Consider the following 18593-nt stretch of genomic DNA (forward strand, 5'->3'; position numbering starts at 1 on the left):
TTTGATAGCCCATCATTCTTTGGAGGTGCCTGAAGGATTGTACCCCTTCTTTCAATTTCTTTCAATTTCAGCTATTTAAGTTCAAGCACTTTTTGTGTTTTCAGAAAAGAACAAAACTGAACTAAAACCTTGTTCAGACTGCTTTTTTTTCTCAGACTAGAGAGGACAAGCTTTGGCCATAAATCACCTGGAAAGCGTTTGGTTCAGTTTTCACCAACAGAACACAATAATGGAGGTTTTAGTTTTGGCAGTATTCTTGGTTTGACTAGATTCCTCTTGCTGCTTCATTGTCTGTCACCAGTGATCTCAGGGTGTCAATGTTGGGCCACCCTTCACTGAGCTGTGGCTCCATAGACTGCTTGCTTTTCTTTTAACTTGTTGGTTTGAGTTGTTCCCAAAACTGTTCGTGATTTCCTCAAGCTGCAGGGTATTACAGAACGATGCTCTGTGTTTGTTCTGCAAACCAAAAAGCAGTTCTGAAAATGGTCTATGCACATTTGTCCAAATGAGAAAATACCCCTGCAGTGGTGGTCTCAAACCAGGCTAATGACAGAGGATGTAGAAATTAAATGTGTAGATTACAAAGGAGCAAACCTGCCCCATTCTCACAGTCCAGGGCAATTAAGAGCCTTAATTTAACTCACAGACCTGTATGGCTACATTTATTTAGTCTGTTTGCTTACAGGAGCAGATGTACTGATTGGGACTCTGTGATCTTTAGCTTTACAATTAGCCCTGTCTCTTGCCCTGATGAGATGCTGACGGTTCATCCCCTCTCCTGGTGGCTGGCATGGGTAGCGGGGTTTTCTGGCATCTCCTACCATGAGAAACTCCTATCACAGAGGTCACACACCCTGGCTATCAATAACCAAAATTGCTTTGCATTCTGAACTTCTAGTGGTATATTTCTGTAAGAGAGATGATTGCTCTGAATGGTCCCTGTTAGCATGCATTCCTAATGAAGGCTACACCTGGAATCACCCACACCCATCAAGGTACGAATGGCACTTTTACTGCTGAGTTCAGCATTAAGCAACAATGAGATAATTTTACAAACCCCGTGCTCACCGCCAACATGTCTTTAGTGTTACTAAGCGAGGTGTATTTTTAGTTGTGATAAGCGTTCTACATGCAAACAAAGCAAGCAGCGAATCCTTGCTTTCAGTTGTAGTAGTAATTTTATTTGCGTGACTTTGTGTATGTCAGGAAAGAATTCCCATTTCTTCTACGTATGCCACTTACTGTGGAAAGGATGGGAGTACATAGTTCAGTTTACTGCAGAGGTCAAAATTGCAGATGTCTAAAACTACTATGAGGAGAAAACTGGTCACAAAAGAATGATATACGAGGTCTTCAAAAAAGTGGGAGAACCCAAGCAGCAGTATGTTTGAGAGGAAGCTTACTTCTGCACAGGATAGAATTCGTTTTTGTAAATTACTCTTTTTGTAGTTTGTGGCTTTGTTTTTTAGCATCAGATTGCCTTCATCTTGTGAGCTTGTGCAACTGGAGTTTATCAGGATTGAGTGACATGGAAGTGTTTGCATATTCATAAATCAGTCTTTTTAAGGCTTCCCAGTGGGACTCCTAACTATGCTTAGTCTGTTTATCCACTCAAATCCACCACTACGGTGTTTTAAAACTTGAAATCATAACTGCATTTGAATTTTACCATGAAATAAAATATTGTAAGTGAGGACACATGTTAGCAATCAACACAAAATCTTTCAAATGAGCTCTTGTGCTGCAGGACAGAAGGCTTTTTCCAGGGAAGTATTGACAGACCCTTGATCAGTTGAAGCCTAGAGCGCTGAAATCCATCAGTAGGCATGGAGGTTAACGCAGAACAGGTTTTGGAGGTGCTCAGAACTTCTCAGTGACGGGCCAAATGGTTTTGGTATTTTAACAGTGGCTGGCTGAGCTTCATCAGGCTAGCTGTAAATCATGTCACAGAGAAGGTGCAGAGGTAAAAGCAGGAAGAAGAACTTGCTTAAATTGTGCATCTGGAGCTACCACAGCTTTTTTCAGTCTCTATGTGCCCTTGAGTGCTGATGTTTTGACTGGACCAAGTTTTCCACATAGAAACAGGGGCCTTGTTGAGTTGTTCCTCTTATCTCACCCTGTGTCATTTTAATGAGCTGTGGCCAGTCTGTAGGATTGCTGATTGGTTTTGTTCAATTAGCAGAGACTTTCATGTTTCAGAAATGAAAAATCATATTTTTTTATATTTTATTGCTGGATAGTGGAACTGGCCAGCTGGGGATGAAATTTGCAGAAGATAAAAGCTATTATTCAGAAGGATTAAAGTTAGGAGTCATGGCTGTGATTTTTCCAGAGGACTGGAGATCTTATGGGTCACACTTATTAGAAGCCCAACTTGGGGCCTCTTTTAAGAGGTTTCATTTTTAGAGGGCAAATATGTAGCATTTAAAAAAAAAAATTCTGATGGCAAATTGCTGTGCATGCTGAAAGGAATAGTTGTTTTCGTAGCAAACAACTGGATGATTAAAGATATTTGTTATACTAGAGAGAAGTATAAAAATCACAAATTGTGGTGCATTACAGTACCATGGGGAAACCTTGGGAAAAGTGCTATACCATAACATAAAACACTGCAGAATGGAGGAGCTGGAAACAAAGGCGCAGGCATATCTTTGTAAAAGCCTGGTGTAGTTGGCAGAGGTTAGAAAAAGAGGAGCACCTCATCTGTCCTTCTTGAGGGCAGAAGGAAACTTGTAAAACTAGGAGGTAAAATTCTCATACTTACCAGGAATTTTGTGATTTGTAAAGCTCCCAGGCATGTCTTTTTTAATATATATTTTTTGTTATTAAACTGAAATTATTTCCACTTCTAAGCTGCTGTGAAGTTCCTTAATTCATTTGGCATGCCTTGGCCACGACAATAGCAGAATAATAAGAAAGACCTCTGATCCTGGTGGGCAGACATTATACTCTACTGTATAGCAACCTGAATTTCCTAGCAGTACTCTTATCTTCTTCTCCTTTAAAGCAATAGAATTCAACTTTGCGGGCCCTGTCATCCAGCAGTAATTTTCTGTCACTGCAGGATACCTATCCCCTGTTTGCAACTCAGATGCATTTTAACACTTTATCTTGTTAGCATACATCGTTTGAGGACTTATGTAGATGAGGTATCTCTAAGCTGAATTTCTAAAGACTGAATTTACTGTCTTGTTTCAATCATTCAGCACTATTTTTACTGTGGTTACTTTATTTTGGTCCTTGCCTTATATCTTCTTTTTGACAGATTGAAATATCGAGAAATAAAAAAATAAATAAAAAAAACTTCTGACATTTCCCTATTTTTAAATACTGTTGGTAGTTCTTGTCATATAGTTAGATTTGTGTGGGATATTTCTTTACCCGTTGATGACCAAATTAGATTTGATTTGATATTTAACTTGCTAAGACACAGGAAAAGGGTTGGAGAGAACACAAAGAGGACTTGAGAGAAGTTGCAGTTGGAAAAAAATATGCGTCTAAGTGAGAGAACTTAAATAGCTTAAAGAAAACAAGAATAAATCAGAGGATGAGAGAATAAAGAGAAGCATCAGGACCGTACGCAGGATGCTGAAATGTTCTCATGTGTATAAACTCCTGCTTTTTACCTGTGATATGGGAAGTCAAGTCAGATGTTGATTTATGAAGGATCAGAATTTCACCTATTATAGCTGGGAATTTCTCTTGATTTATTATTTTCTGTGTTAGGCTTGTGTATAGGCTGGATCTTTTGGTGGGAAAGCAGATGTATGGAAATCTGTGCCTCCTTGCTACACTACAGCTTGTTACAATGTAGTGTTATTCAATGACTGTGAGCAGTTTCATTGTCACTGAATTTACATTTCCTGTGGCTGGATGTGATTTTTAGATTAACCATTTTCATGTTTGACTTTCTTTTTAAGATACATTGTATTGCTGTTCTTTGAGCTCTGTGGAAATTGCAAGATAGGTTTTGTAAATCATAGATGCGTAAAAAAATCTTCAATTAAAAAAGTCAAGAATTCTTGATCTCTACAAGATTAACTCTCTATTGTTGCTCGCCTGAAAAATGGTCACTCTAAGCAGTCAGTGTAACTTTTCAGTGCAAACAGACCAAGTCGCACAAGTATGCTTGGTTCTCAGTTTCTCCCCCTACAAGTAAAATAGGTGTGTTGGCCAGGTTGAAGCCTCCTATTAGCAAGCTGGCTTGTCAAGTTGTGTGTTTGTACAGACATTCCATCTGCAGCAAATTGTCCCTTCCAGAAGGTGCCTGTGGAGATTTGGGAACATGTGTGCAAAGCTCCTCATCTCTCTTCTCACCTTGCTTCCTCCCTCCACAATGGCCGTGATGCTGGATCTCAGCATCTGCTCTTGTGTACTGAGGAACACAACTAGGCATTGTGGGCCAGAGAAGCAAAGCAAAACCTAATTTGGATGGATGGATGGATGGATGGATGGATGGATGGATGGATGGATGGATGGATGGAAGGATGGATGAAGCCCCAGTTTTAGGGCTCTGAAGAACTGGTGATCCTGTAATACCTGTATCAGTGAGCATTATCAGGAAAGGAATCCCTCCTCAAAAGCTTTTTTTTAATCTTTGGCTATTTGTAGGATATGTTGTATTTCCTCATCTCAAAGCTAGGAATTTTTTTCTTAAAAGCATGAAGGATTAGAATGATCAGCAACACATGGCAACATAGGGTCTACAAGGACCATAGCATCACCAGCTGTTCTCCTTTCTCAAAGGTAGTTCTGGTGTGGGGTCAGAGCTAAAAGCTGTGGTGCCGGACATGGGTGAAGGTGAAGAAAAGCAGAGGAGCACTGGGAGACAAGGCACCTGCAGCAGGAAGGGCAGTTGTTACCTGGCTCAGAACATTTTAATGAAGGGAAGATGGGATCAAAAGAAGAGCTGTTTGGGCAAGTTGTCTTTTTTTGTAATGCAAGGCACGTTGCTTGAAATAAATTTGGGGCGGAGGAATGAAATGATAATTTTAATGATGTAGCAAAACATAATGATGAAATATAGTTCCTCAGGGGTGCTGTTTCATCATAGCATGTACCTTTAAAAACATGGACTTCAGGGGATAGGAATTGTAGCATCTATCTGTGCAGGCTTTTATTTGACATGGTTGGGTAGGCTATTGAATTCCTACTCCCTGCCGTTAGCTTAGCTGTGTACTATATGTTCTCTATGTTCTCCACAATACCTCAAGCTGAAAATTGATCTTCAGTCAATACTGTGCGATGATTCAAACCACTCCCGTAATCAGCACTGCTCGTTGAATGAAATACGTTGTGGGAGGCCTGATTATTGTCTCTGCCAGGACTGACCTGACTGAAAGGGCTATCAGACTGTCTGAATTCGGACACTTTCGACAATTGCCATCAGGAATTATCTACGCTCCCAGAAAGGGCTAAATTGAGCAGAGATGAAGTGCTGGTGTTTATTGATTCCTTAAAAAAAAACCAACCCAAACCTAACACCTTTTTACTTTTTTTTCCTCCACTTCTCCTGACTAGGTAGAGGCAGCTTCAGCTGCTTGGTCTGGGGTTGAGATAGCATTGCAGCAGCAAAGATTAATCTTTTCTGACCCCACATCAAATTGTTTGCAGCGTGCACTGGAAGGTTTCAGAGCTGCTCTTTAAGGAAAGACCATTTGTCAAAAATGCATGGTCCTCTTGGATACCTGCTGTGGTCAAGGTAAAACACAAGAGTGCTGCAGGTGGGGCTGAGTGCTTGTCAGTCTGTATCAGCCTTAATATACAAGCTCTTGATCTGTGAGTACAGGGAAGAGGAGCTGAAGACTTTGAGTGCCTGATTAGAAAGGGATTCACTCTGTAAATGTGGTTTCCATTGGGTCACCAGTTGGGATGCCTTTGTCTTACATCATGAAGCTTTCTGGAGCTGTAACAGCAAAAAAAACATATTACACTGGCACAATGGAGGGCATATTAGCAGTTAATAATATTTAAACACTTGACACTTGCTTAGATAATGCCTTTTTGGTGGTGGTGGGGGGTGGTGTTTTTTTTTTTGGTCTTAACCCATGTACAGGAGTACAGAAGGTGGGGCAGATTTTTTTTCTTCTCACTTCACCAGTGTGGAAATTTCACTTACACTGATACCACCTGTATTGGGAAACCCTGTTTCCTCCTACAAGAGTGCATGCCACTGAGTTTTATTAAAGTGTATTTAAAATAGCAATATAGAATGAGGTGCAAGTACCATAACTGTATTAACTTCACAAGTAATTTTTAAATTTAGTGTGGATTAGGGGATGTCAAGTTTTAATCACAGAAAACTAAAGTAAGGCTTGTTGGTGAAAACACATCACTGTGCACTGTTACCTGCCTAGCTGAAGAGCTTTAGGCAGTAACAGTACATGGTCCAAGCTTGCTAATGGCACAGTTTGTCTCCTCAGCAGCAGCTCTTTTGCCTCTGACTCAAGGACTTGGACTGAAATCTTAATTCACTGCAAAGCTCTCATTGACAGGTATGGAGTTTGCTTCAGCTCTGTTTGATGGAGTGCTCTGGAAGCTTTAAAGACGTTCAGGCCAAAGTCTCTTCACTAGGGGTGTTGTGCCTGTTTGTTACCAGTTAACCTCTAGTCTTTATTAATAGAGTTAAAGCTTTGTGGGCAGGCTCTGCCCCTGCTTAATGCCATTGCATTGTTCGCACTGGCTTCAAAAGGAGGAGGCACTTGGACTGGGACTCACAGAAGCCCTGAGGAGTCTAAGTCCCATTCATTTCCTGATTTCAGTGGGACTTAAGAGTCCTAAATCCCTTTGTGAATCCAAGCCATAATGCTCTACTATCTAGGCACAAGCATTAACAAGAGTTCTCTTTTTATCCTCTTAGCATGGTAAGCCTGGAAAGTGGAGCTCCTTATTATCTTCCCTGTGCTCGTGAAATAGGCTGAAAATATGTGTAGCTGTTTAAATATGGAAGTTATCTTCTTACTTGAATCTGAATTGTCTTCTCTTTTCCAGAACTACGGAAACAAACAAGTCTGGATGACCATGTTCCTTTCTGGGCTCAGACTCTGTAGGATGGGTGTTGGGATGGAAAATATGTAACCTGAGTGAAGGGAGAGGAGTACATAATCACTTTAACCCCTATCTGTCCTTTGTCCACCCAGCTTGGTCCCTTGGGATGCACATGAAAATAACCTATGTGACAAACCCTTTGACTGCTGGTAACCACACTTTGGAAGACCCCTGTGCCATAGTGTACACAAGACCTTGATCCACAGACCTTGTGCAGAAGCCTGGTACCCATTGTGGGATTTCAAATGTAAACCCTTGGTAGGAAGCCTTCATAATAGCCTCTTGCTGTCATTCTGTCAAAGCCAAATGAGTTTTTGCATCTGCTTGCTCATTTCTAAAGCTGTTGATGATGTGCCTGGTGCTCAGCTGATGAAAATTAGCTGAGCACTGCTGAAATCAGGTCAGTGACTGTGTTGATTTTTCTCATCTGAGGAACTGATACAGGCTCTCTGGTTCCCTTTGTAGCTATCTTCATCCATTCAAGAGCAATGTGAGTCTAGAAATGATTATGAATTAAAGAAAGCTGTATGGTGTGTTACGTCAAATGTAAATAATATATAGGCTTGCAGAGGATCTAATGAATAGATGTTGGCATATATTCTTGATAGACTGGGAATTCTTATCCTGTTAATGGGTCAGCTGTTAGCCTCTGTGTTAAATAGGTTTGATTGACAGAAAAGCAAAATGATGAGATGTATTTGTTGCTATGATGATCCTAATAAACAAGGGGTGTCTAGTTTTGAAAAACCTTTTAACTAGAGTAAATGAAACACCCAATTGATCTACAGTGAGCACAGAAAACTGCTATAGATGTGCCAGTCAAATCTTAATATTTACAGCAAAACATGTTTCCAGCAAGTAAGGCTTTAACTTAACTGATTTTGTGTCCATTTTCCAATCCATGAAGTATAAGGACTTAACCATCTTCCACTGTTCCAGAGGGGAGCAGGGTAGCAACAGTTTTAAAGTTGATGGGGCTAGAGAATGTAGCTTGGTCTTGCATGTAGGGGCCAGGGATAATGCGGCTAGGCGTAATTCTGCTCTTCCTCTAGCAAGCCATCCTGCTGAGCCGGGATAAGCTTCTCCAGGGAGCACTGCACATAGAGTTTCTTTCTCCTTCTGTTACGGATCACTGGTTTTAATGGCTTGTGCCACAGTTTTCCCTGCAAACAGGGCCCTTCCTACTTTTATGTAATTTTGTGGGGAAAAAAAAGAAGAGTGAATTACGAGTGCTGCATGGAGTTTTGTAATTGCAGTTCACAAACTAGAGAGGTATTGATGGTGGAGGTTATCACAAGGTTTTGCATCCCTTAAGGGACATATTTTCTTTGTGCTTGGTATCTGATTATCTCTTAGATTTGTTGGGCCCTAAAATCCTTGAAGGGGATCAGAGTACAGCTCTGAAAGTCTCTTTTTGCAGGGCATTTGGAGGGATGCTTTCCTTTTTCTTTCTGAATTACCAATTTACGATTGCAGAGGGCAGCGTTCCAAGAGGATGCACAAAGTACTTAACTTAGCAGTGCTGGCCTAGACATCAGAGAGGGGAGGGCTGGCCTTACAGTGGGCTCCAGACTACAATTCAAGTGACCTGTGATCGCTTGCTATTGATTTTTCATCTGACCTTGCACAAGGTGTGTAACCTCCTCCTGCCCTGGTTGGCCATCTGCACCACAGGGACAGTGCTACCGCCTCTTGGTCTTTGTCTTCAGACGTATTGAATATATATTGTTCAGGGCAGAAGGGGTTTTACTAGATGGATGTGTAGTACTTAGCAAGTGGGAGCTTAGGACTCCATTGGGATTTTTGAGGACTATGGTAATAGTAAAATAATGAATGATATCTTGCAAGTTGCTTTCCTCCTACTTTATCTCCATTGCCATGCTGACCCTTTTTCTGCCTGTAAAGCTACCATACTGGCTTTGAAATTGTCTCCTGTGACTGCTAGTCTGTGCAACAGCTGACAGGTGATACGTAACTTATACAGCCAATGGGCATTTTGCATTTTTATTTCATTACCAGTTTCAGATACCTTGACGTGGGAACAGCCCCAGCCTGTAAACTCATTAATTGCTGAAGCTGTATTAAAAATTTAGTGGCGTAGCAAAAAACCTGAAAGAAGAGTAACCTGGCATGCCCTTGAGAAGTTCAAGCTGTTATTCTGCCATCAGGGATCATTGTTGAAGCTTCTGCAAAACTTAGTTGCATCCTTGAACAGATATACTGGAACAAAACCTTAAAATGCTTGCTTGAAAATCTATAATTAGACTTGCTGGGGAATAGTTATAAAATACATTAGACTGAGTGGCTCTTAATTTTTTTTCTAAAGCAAATTAATCTGTTTCTCAGAATTGCTTTCTGTAGAAATGCCAGTTGCCACAACCAGCAGTGCCCCAGTGACTCTCAGGAATGTATAAATTTAAAAGTGATTAGCGATTAATTAAACAGAGCTCCATCATCTGATGGAATGGCTAAAATATACATTTGCTTTATCATAAGTTGGCAATAAAAAGGATGTACGTGTTCTTGGTGGCCAAAGGCACTGCCTCATATTGTGGAGGTAGTGTGCTGTCCTGTTGACTGTCAGCTTCTTCAGATTTTCTTTTCGTGACTTTGGTAGTGTGGTAAGAGCACAGCATGGCTGGTATTGCCTAGGGCATCAGGGACCTTTTATTCAGGACAAGGGAAATGATCATGGTCCCCTTCTGAGAGACAGCCAAAGATTTTCGCTTTAATGATTTGTGGTTTCCTTGGGTAGCAGCTTTTCTGATAAAGAGGAGCTTGGATCCGACTATTTAATCCCAAGGTCTAAAAGATGAATCCTTTCTTTCCCAAATTAACAAAGAAGAAAAAAGAGGGAAAAAAAAAAAGCCTTCTGCATGTCTGTGTTTGACTTTCACTGGCAACTTTTCCTTATCCAACTGTTCGGTGCTAAAATGTGTGCTTGTCGGGGGTGGAGAGCAGTGTTGTAAACACATGATGTTCTTCAAACATCAAGCAAATCTAGTGTGTCCCCCCCACTCTCTATTTTGAATCACAACTGCTTTTTCTTAAACCTATTGGAAATAGTTTGAAAATCCCTGTTGTTTACCTGTAAAGGGTGAGCATAGCTGTAAGATCCTGTGAGACTTGATTCAAAGGTTTTATGGCTCAAATCCAGAATGTTGCTTTAGCACACACCTTCCTTTTTTTTTTTTTTTTTTTGAGTAGATATTCCTATTCCACCTTCTGGAGCCAACAATGTCTTTGTCATCAGTGATCAAGGTAATTCCAGTAATGAAAAATCACATGATTTTTTTTCAATGGTTCCAATTCATGCTTGCTTTTTTCTTCCCCCTCACTCTCATTGGAAGGATTATAAATGTGTGAGAAAATGCATGGCTATTCAGGTCAAAATATCCTTCAGCAATGTTTTTTTATGTTTTGAATCTTACTCTAATATCCATGTCAGAATTTTTGAGGCTTAACTTTTTTGATCCTAGTGTATCTTCACTTTTTGGCTGCAGGAAGCAAAGGGGGTTTTGTAAGTGCAGGAAAAACAGCAGTATGCTGTGTTCATGTTGTTTGCAAATTCTGTTCTGAGACAAGGCTGGATGTAGCTCTGCACTGAAAAGCCAACGTTCTCGGTGCATCCTTGCTGATACTCTTCACCTTGGCTGGCTTGTTATTTCTGAAGCCCATGAAGACCCTACGTGTGGTCAAACATTGCATACCATGCTGCTTACTATCTTCAGCGATGCTGCCTCTCCTTCAGATACCGGAGTGCCATTTGAAGCACTGTCTCATGTCAATGCATCCCACCAGCTGCATTGAGAAGGCTTCTTTATCAAGTTGTCACTTGCTTCAGGGTGTATCCCTTCTCATTGGGCAAGGAGGTGAGATAGCCAGTCTTCCCCCCGGCCTATTGGAAATCCTGGAGGAAAAAAGGTAGAGAGCTCTTGATGGAAAGTTGTCTGCAGTCTTACTCTGTAGCAGATCAGCATCGTTGTGCTGATCTCAAGTTTTACAGTATCTTTTTTTTATTAAGTTCTGAATAAGAAAACTGACCCTAGGTGGTTGTAAGATGTTACTGTGCAGTGTATTTCTCCTAAACTACTACAGTGTATCCTTGCCTGAGGCATTACCACATGCTATCAGATTGTCAGAGTAGAGTTGTATCCCCCCAAAAAAAGAAGGACCCTCCCCCCGCCCCCCCCCCCCTTTTTTTTTTCTGGCCTTAAATGTGGCAAGATGGCAAAGAAATTCATTGTAAACCTTTAGGCAGTCTATGCATTTATTTCAGCCCTTGAAAATAATCCAGTAAACAAGCAAACAAACATAATTTTGAGTGAATGGTGAAATGCTGTGTTTCTCTTTAGTACACTCCCTGCAGTCTTCAAAGACAAGTGAAATGACTGGTGGAAAGAGGATTTGTTTGTAGTTAAAGGGCCACCCTTTATCCTAAAAATGACCTGATTGCCCAATTTATTTTTCTTTTCCCCTAACCAGCTGTTATAAATAGCAGCTTCATATGGACTGGAAGGGTTGAAAGTGTGTCTGATTTTACATTGCTCACCTTGCATTTCCCCTCTGTTCTTCAAAGATTTGCTGTTTGTGGGTTTGTTTTTTGACTCTGCCTTTCCCCACCCCAAACAAACAAAACCCCCCAGACCATGCCATTTTGTCAGTGGTATGAAAATATCAGGGTCAAGTTGCAGACTCGGTAGAAGAATATCAAAATCTTTTGGTTTAGTTTTGTAGGATGGTACCTACCAAGTCAGCGATGCCTCCTGTTGTGCAATTATGTATCCTAGTCCTAAGCACATTTCATGCCATATCTATGCATACTATGTATGTACATGCATACATATATGTGTATATATATGTGTGTGTGTGTGTATATCAGCTAGGAAATTTGAGTAAGCTATTTACAACAAGGTCCTTAGCTTGCAATGATATCATGTAGCTGACATTCACTGCACCCTCCTTGGCACAGTTACAAGAGGGCAAGAAATAAGCAGACACCTCTGCGGCACTGTCTGAGCTTTGAAAAGTGATCTGCTGGCTTTGCCAGTGGCTGTATTTTACAAGCTCTCTTTGGGGAACACCACATGCCCCTGGTAGTACCAGTGGTGGTGCAGGGGCAGGCACCCAGGGCCTGGTTTAGGGGTCTGACCTAGAGTAAAGGAGTGAAGTTTCATGTTTTCTTTTTGCTTTTCATGGTATGGGGCCACCTGTAGCCGTCTTTCTCCTCCATGGAAGTTACTGCTTTGAAGACATTAGGGTTTTGGGTTGTACATCAGTACTGCACTCCAACTCCTGTTTGCAGTATTTCCAAATAGTGTAAGGGATTAAGTGCAAACCTGTGTCTTGCTGTAACATGCAAGGAGAGGATTAAAAGGGATTCCTATCTGTACCAATGTTTGCAGAAAGGAGGCACCAGGGCTCCCCTCCCCTGAAGCCATTCCCTCTCAGCAAGGTTAACCTGCTTGGTAGCAGAGGGTAAATGCTCTCTGGAATGCTTCCTGAAAGCCCAGTGCTCAACAAGTTTAAGAACGGCTGAAATCAAGTGTGCTCTGGGCATCTCAAACCTGTCCCTTATTACTTCTGCACTGCTGTGTAACCTCACATCCTGAACCCTGTCCCACCAGTCTACAGAGAGACAACAGATGTTCAGTGAGCAGCTTCATAGCATTCTGTATCCTCTCAGCTGCTGGCCTCTTATTTTATTTCCTGCAAAATATTGAAATGCTGAAGATGATCGCCTTACCTCCATCCCTGGAAAGGTGATGGAACAACTTATTCTTGACTCCATCACTAGGCATATCAAGGATGAGGGGGTCATTAAGAACAGCCAACATGGTTTTATGAGGGGGAAGTCATGTATGACCAACCTTATAGCCTTCTATGAGGAAGTGACTAGGTGGAGGGATGATGGTAGAGCGGTAGATGTAGTTTTTCTTGATTTCAGTAAGGCATTTGATACTGTCTCCCACAGCATCCTCATAGATAAGCTAAAGAAGTGTGGGCTTGACGATCAAGTAGTGAGGTGGATCGAGAACTGGTTGAAAGGAAGAAGGCAGAGAGTTGTGGTCAGTGGCGCAGAATCTAGCTGGAGGTCTGTGACTAGTGGAGTCCCTCAGGGGTCGGTGCTGGGACCGGTGCTGTTTAATATTTTCATCGATGACCTGGATGAGGGAACTGAGTGCACCCTCAGCAAGTTTGCTGATGACACAAAACTGGGAGGAGTGGCTGACACACCAGAGGACTGTGCTGCCATTCAGCGAGACCTGGACAGGCTGGAGAGTTGGGCGGGGAGAAACTTGATGAAATTTAACAAGAGCAAGTGTAGAGTCTTGCATCTGGGGAAGAACAACCCCATGTACCAGTACAGGTTGGGGGTTGACCTGCTGGAAAGTAGCGAAGGGGAAAGGGACCTGGGGGTCCTGGTGGATAGGAGGATGACCATGAGCCAGCAATGTGCTCTTGTGGCCAAGAAGGCAAATGGCATCTTAGGGTGCATTAGAAAGGGAGTGGTTAGTAGGTCAAGAGAGGTTCTCCTCCCCCTCTACTCAGCCTTGGTGAGGCCGCATCTGGAATATTGTGTCCAGTTCTGGGCCCCTCTGTTCAAGAAGGACAGGGAATTGCTTGAAGGAGTCCAGCGCAGAGCCACAAAGATGATTAAGGGAGTGGAACATCTCCCTTATGAGGAGAGGCTGAGGGAGCTGGGTCTCTTTAGCTTGGAGAAGAGGAGACTGAGGGGTGACCTCATCAATGTTTACAAATATGTAAAGGGTAGGTGTCAGGATGATGGAGCTAGGCTTTTTTCAGTGATATCCAGTGATAGGACAAGGGGCAATGGGTGTAAACTGGAACATAGGAAGTTCCACGTTAACATCAGGAAGAACTTCTTTACTGTAAGAGTGACAGAGCACTGGAACAGGTTGCCCAGGGGGGTTGTGGAGTGTCCTACACTGGAGATATTCAAGGCCCGCCTGGACAAGTTCCTGTGTGATGTACTGTAGGTTACCCTGCTCTTGTGGGGGGGTTGGACTAGATGATCTTTTGAGGTCCCTTCCAACCCTTGGGATTCTGTGATTCTGTGATTAACATCCTTTTGACTCCTTTGTGCTGTTTGTTGCAGATGTATCGCTGTGCTCCAGAAGCAGTGATTAATATATTTTCTTCTTACCATTGCAAAATATCTGTCTGATCTATCCATTTACTTGGGCGGCTCTGCAGATTGGGAAGTCAAGGTTGGAGAACTCTCCCTGCTGGCTGAAGGTTTGCGGTTAGACTTGCCTACATAGTGAGAGTGTGTTGTACTTTGTTTATTCAAAGCATGGGCTCCCCTGACTTCAGTTGTTATTTTATGTGCATTAAACTTCTGCAGTGGAGATCCTGGGTTCTCATTTCAGCTTTCTGACAATATTTATCTTTCTGGAAGTTCAACTCATACTTCAGCTTCTCAGATTCACTTCTGTTCAGTGGGGGAGTCCAAACTAGAAAAGGATGGTGTTGGTGACTGGGAAGGCTTGAATACTGACAGTGTCTCCTGCCTCAAGACAGCTCAGGTCTTCACAGAAAGACAGAAAGGTCTTGAAGTGTGTGCACTGAGCACATGGGAGTGATGCAAAGAGACTGGAAGGGAAGAAGAAAAGGCATCTGGCAGCATGAGAAATAGCCGGCATCCAGTGTCTGGTTTGAGAAAGTCAGAGACAAGAATTAATTCCCCTTCCTGGGGGCTGAAACAGAGAAACTGGTAGCTCTCCACTGAAGCATTGCGGAGCGCTCAGTGTCTCCCAGCGCTTGCCTGTTGTCACCTCTCTGGGTGCTGCTATATCTGCCTTCTGGGCTCTGCGTGCTTCCTAGCCCCACAGTATTATGCTGAATATGCTTTTTCTTTGCACAGCCAAGTTCATTTTCCTGTGGTAGAGTCCCTTGTGAGGTTCCCTGCCTCAGGAATTCAGCCATCAGTCTTCAGGAAATGCTGCCTGTGGGATTCAAAAATTGGATCATAGAATCACAGAATGGTTTGGTTTCAAGGGATCTTAAAGATCATCTGTTTCCAACCCACCTGCCATGGGCAGGGACACCTTCTACTAGACCAGGTTGCTTAAAATCCTGTCCAACCTGGTCCGATTTCCCTGCAGAGAAGTATAATGCCACCCCCTCGCTGTTCCAGTAAATTCTTCCTCCCTAGGAAATGAAATGGCTAAAAAGAAAAAAAAAGTTTCTGTCGACTTTGGAAGCAAGCCTCTGGTTCAATGTCCCTTTGTTTTTCCTTTTTTTTCTGCCTTACTAGTATTTATGGAGATTTTTGTCGTTGTAGAGGAGGTGGAAAGGAGAGGAACACTCCTAAAACACTCAGTCTTTCCTCTGAAATATGTGTTCCTTGTACTGCCTCATTTCCAGGCTTAGGCATAATGTAGCTATCAAAGCCACCCTCTTGGCCTTGTCATGCAGTGTAGCATATTCTTGCCCTTAAGCAAGGGAAACAGATGATAAGCTGAAGCTAGTTGTCCTTGTACTGAAAGTGCCGCCATGGGTACATGTCTGATACATAAGCCTCACTTTCCATTAATCTGTGCCTTGTGCCAACTGCTTCTTTTCAAGATGGTGTGACATCCTAGGAAGTTGTGGTATGGGGAAATGGTGAACGTGTTCTTAGTTCTGCCCTGCCGTCTGGCAATGAGAAGTGGGAAGCTGAAGCTGAGCCAGGAGCAGCTTACAGACGAAGGGCAAACGTGCAGGTGCCTCAGGCTGAGAAATAGTAACCAAGAGCAATGTTTTTAGAAGTGAAGCGTCCTCTCTTCTCCAGTCTCGGAGGCTAAAAGGTCTTGTTATCTGTGGATGGCTCATGGTTCCCTGCTGGAAGGTGACCTGTTGAGGCCCTTGAACACACTACCAAGTGTCCCTTCTCTGCCAGCCTCCCTTCTGACAGGAAGGAGGCTGTCAGTGCAGAAGAACATTATTATCCTCTCTTAAGAAGTGGTTTATCGGTTAGTTTGCAGGAAGGCGTCATGTTTTAAAGCTTTATTAGAAGAAGACTTCAGCTCCTCTGGAGATCTATAGTGTTGATTCGTTTGTTGTTTATGTTTGTACCTTACCTTACAGGCATGCTGTCATTACACCCTTGTGAAGCAAAGTGTTATTTTCCCTTTCTCGAGAAGTAAAAGATGGCATTTTTCTTCCCACTGCTTGTGCATACACATATTCAGGGTTTGTTTTAGTTTTTATGACAGGAAAAGTACTGACCGATAGCTATAGACTCCCATCTTAGACTTTGCTGTCATGGCAATGAGTGAGAACCTCTGCTCTTGACTTCAGAGGGTTCTGAGAAACCTTGGTAGATGAGAATGCGCAAGATGTGATTCAGGTCAGGAGAGGAAATGGGAGAAAAAGGAGTGTTGCTGTGGATAACTGCAGATCAATTCTGAGAATTTTGTTTTCCCTTTTGAGCTTTCAGCCAAGTAGGCTGCCTTCATCTTCCATTCCCAAGAAAGAAGGGGAAACCACTGCATTAGCCAGAAGGAATATAGCTGCAGGAGGAGCACTGAGAACACCCAGCAACATTACCCCTCACGCTCACAATTGCTTGTTTGACATTTGTAGTTCCTGGAAAGATGTTTGTGCCTGTACTCCTCTCTGAGGGTTGATGTTTGCAGAAAGTTATGGTGAGCACAGGGCGTTGCTCAGATGGTTTCCTGCCTGCTGTAAAAAATGCCAGACCACTTGATTGCCATCCGACACGTGGAGGCCTTGCAGTACATTCAGACTTGCCCCACTGTCAAAGTCTATTGCTTAGTATTCCAAAGACAACCTCAGAGCTGTTTGATTCTGATTGCAGTACAAGGCTATCAAACGGTTTCTCTCATGGTTTGATTATTTTTTCTTTCACTCTTTTTCTAGAAACACGGGCCTGAGCTTCACCTGCCATCCCCTCCAGTCCCTAATTCAAGTCCAACAGGAAACACCAGCAGCACTGCAGCTTTCAGAAAGGCAGGTGTGTCCTTTGGCATGACAAAGTTATTGCAAATACATACGACTTCTGTAGGATCAATAGCAGTTGATTTTGTGATCCAGTTTCCCATGTTAAGCAAATGGATTGGGTACCAAGTTGGACACAGATTTATGTGCTACATAGATAGGAAAGGAAAATAATTGCCCGAACATCAGAAACTGTTTCCTGTGTTACAGTGATACTAGATCCTTTTTCCTTATAATGTAGCCACTGAGTTTCATTCATCCTTAATGATGAAAGATATACTAGCTGCTTTCTGTGATGTATCCCTTGCTGTTTTCCTGTCGATGTAGTCAGCAACGTGCAAGACAATTAAGATTATTTACTCTGCAAAGTGCTATAACTAAAAGAGAGCTGACTTGTAAGCATCTTTGAGGATAAGCATAGTAAATTAGTAAGTCTTCTGTTATTTTGGGGAAAAAGGAGGAGCTGCGAAAATGGTCCAGGAGATCTGATCTGTAAAGCCTTTTAATTTATTTGCCTTTCCCGTCCTTCCCTCTTTTCCTTCCTTCCCTTTTCTCCTTTTTTGCCTGGTTAGCTGGGTTGAATAGTATTTTATGAGCCATGCTATTTAAATTTAGGCTGTGAACTGACTCTGACTTGGAAACTTCTGTGAAATACAGAGATGACCCAAAATGGGATTTTACTGCATAGTGCCCAGAGCTGTCATGCTGTCATTGTTCTGAAAAGCTTGTGATTTTTACTGCTCAGGTGATGGGTGGCTCTCAGCAAACCTGGGGTGCACGATTCAAGTCAGGCTGAAGTATTTGAATACTTGGGAAGCAGGGGACTGCAGATGTGCTGAGCAGAATCACAAAACACACATTAGCTTTGCACAGTTCTCTGAAAGTGGTAAATGCGGTCCAAACGTTTACTTGAATTTCAGCAGAAATTAAATCCAATACAAATTTGCTTTGGGCTTTGTTTTTGAAACATGACAACTGGACAGTTTTTGCAGTGTTTTCCTGTTTTTCTTCATTTAAATATTCATGAAAAATATGGGAACAGATACCGTTAATAAATAAATCTTTCAATATTCAACTGACTGTCTTAATATCCAATTCTGACTACAGCAGCAAATTGTGCACATTCCTTTCCTTTTGTAGCTACAGTAAAACGTGCATGATGAGGCTGAGAAAGGTAATTAGAGTTAGATGTAGTTCTTGCCTGAACCTTAAAAGTTTTGTTTGCAACAGGAGTTACCTTTAGCTTTCCCCTTTCTGGAGCAGGGCACAGACTGACCAACAAGACTGCACTCAGTATGGTAGGAGCAGAGAGCTGAAATACTCTGGATAGTATTACACAGAAACCCAGAGCAGGTGAGCCATCAGTCCCTTCCAGCCTGGAAATGGGAGAATCTGGGCCAGGATTCAGGGGAATGCTGCCCAAAGTTAGGCTTTAAAATACAGCCTCCGCAATCTCAGACATTGTAAGTCTCCAATGGCCACCTGCAGATGTTGAAAGCTGGTTTGGGAGCCTTGGCATACCAGAGGATGAGACTGCTTTATCCAGGTGTCTGAAGACAGTTGGCTTTAGGATTGGTTTG

The 18593-nt window shown here is 42.4% G+C and overlaps 1 protein-coding gene across 7 annotated transcripts in view; it reads left to right on the forward strand.

Moving 5' to 3' along the window:
• Positions 1 to 18593, forward strand: part of ADGRL3 (adhesion G protein-coupled receptor L3) — a 518947-nt gene that overhangs the window by 58007 nt on the left and 442347 nt on the right. Inside the window, exon 1 of one of the 7 annotated variants that reach the window (XM_065689638.1) lies at positions 16994 to 17029. The exons of the other annotated variants lie outside the window; for them this stretch is intronic. The gene's annotated coding sequence lies outside the window, so the exon portion shown is untranslated. Of the gene's footprint in view, positions 1 to 16993; positions 17030 to 18593 lie in introns of those variants that run through there. 7 annotated transcript variants of the gene reach the window in all.

This window comes from Lathamus discolor, chromosome 1 (assembly GCF_037157495.1).
Source record: "Lathamus discolor isolate bLatDis1 chromosome 1, bLatDis1.hap1, whole genome shotgun sequence".
NCBI lineage: Eukaryota > Metazoa > Chordata > Aves > Psittaciformes > Psittacidae > Lathamus > Lathamus discolor.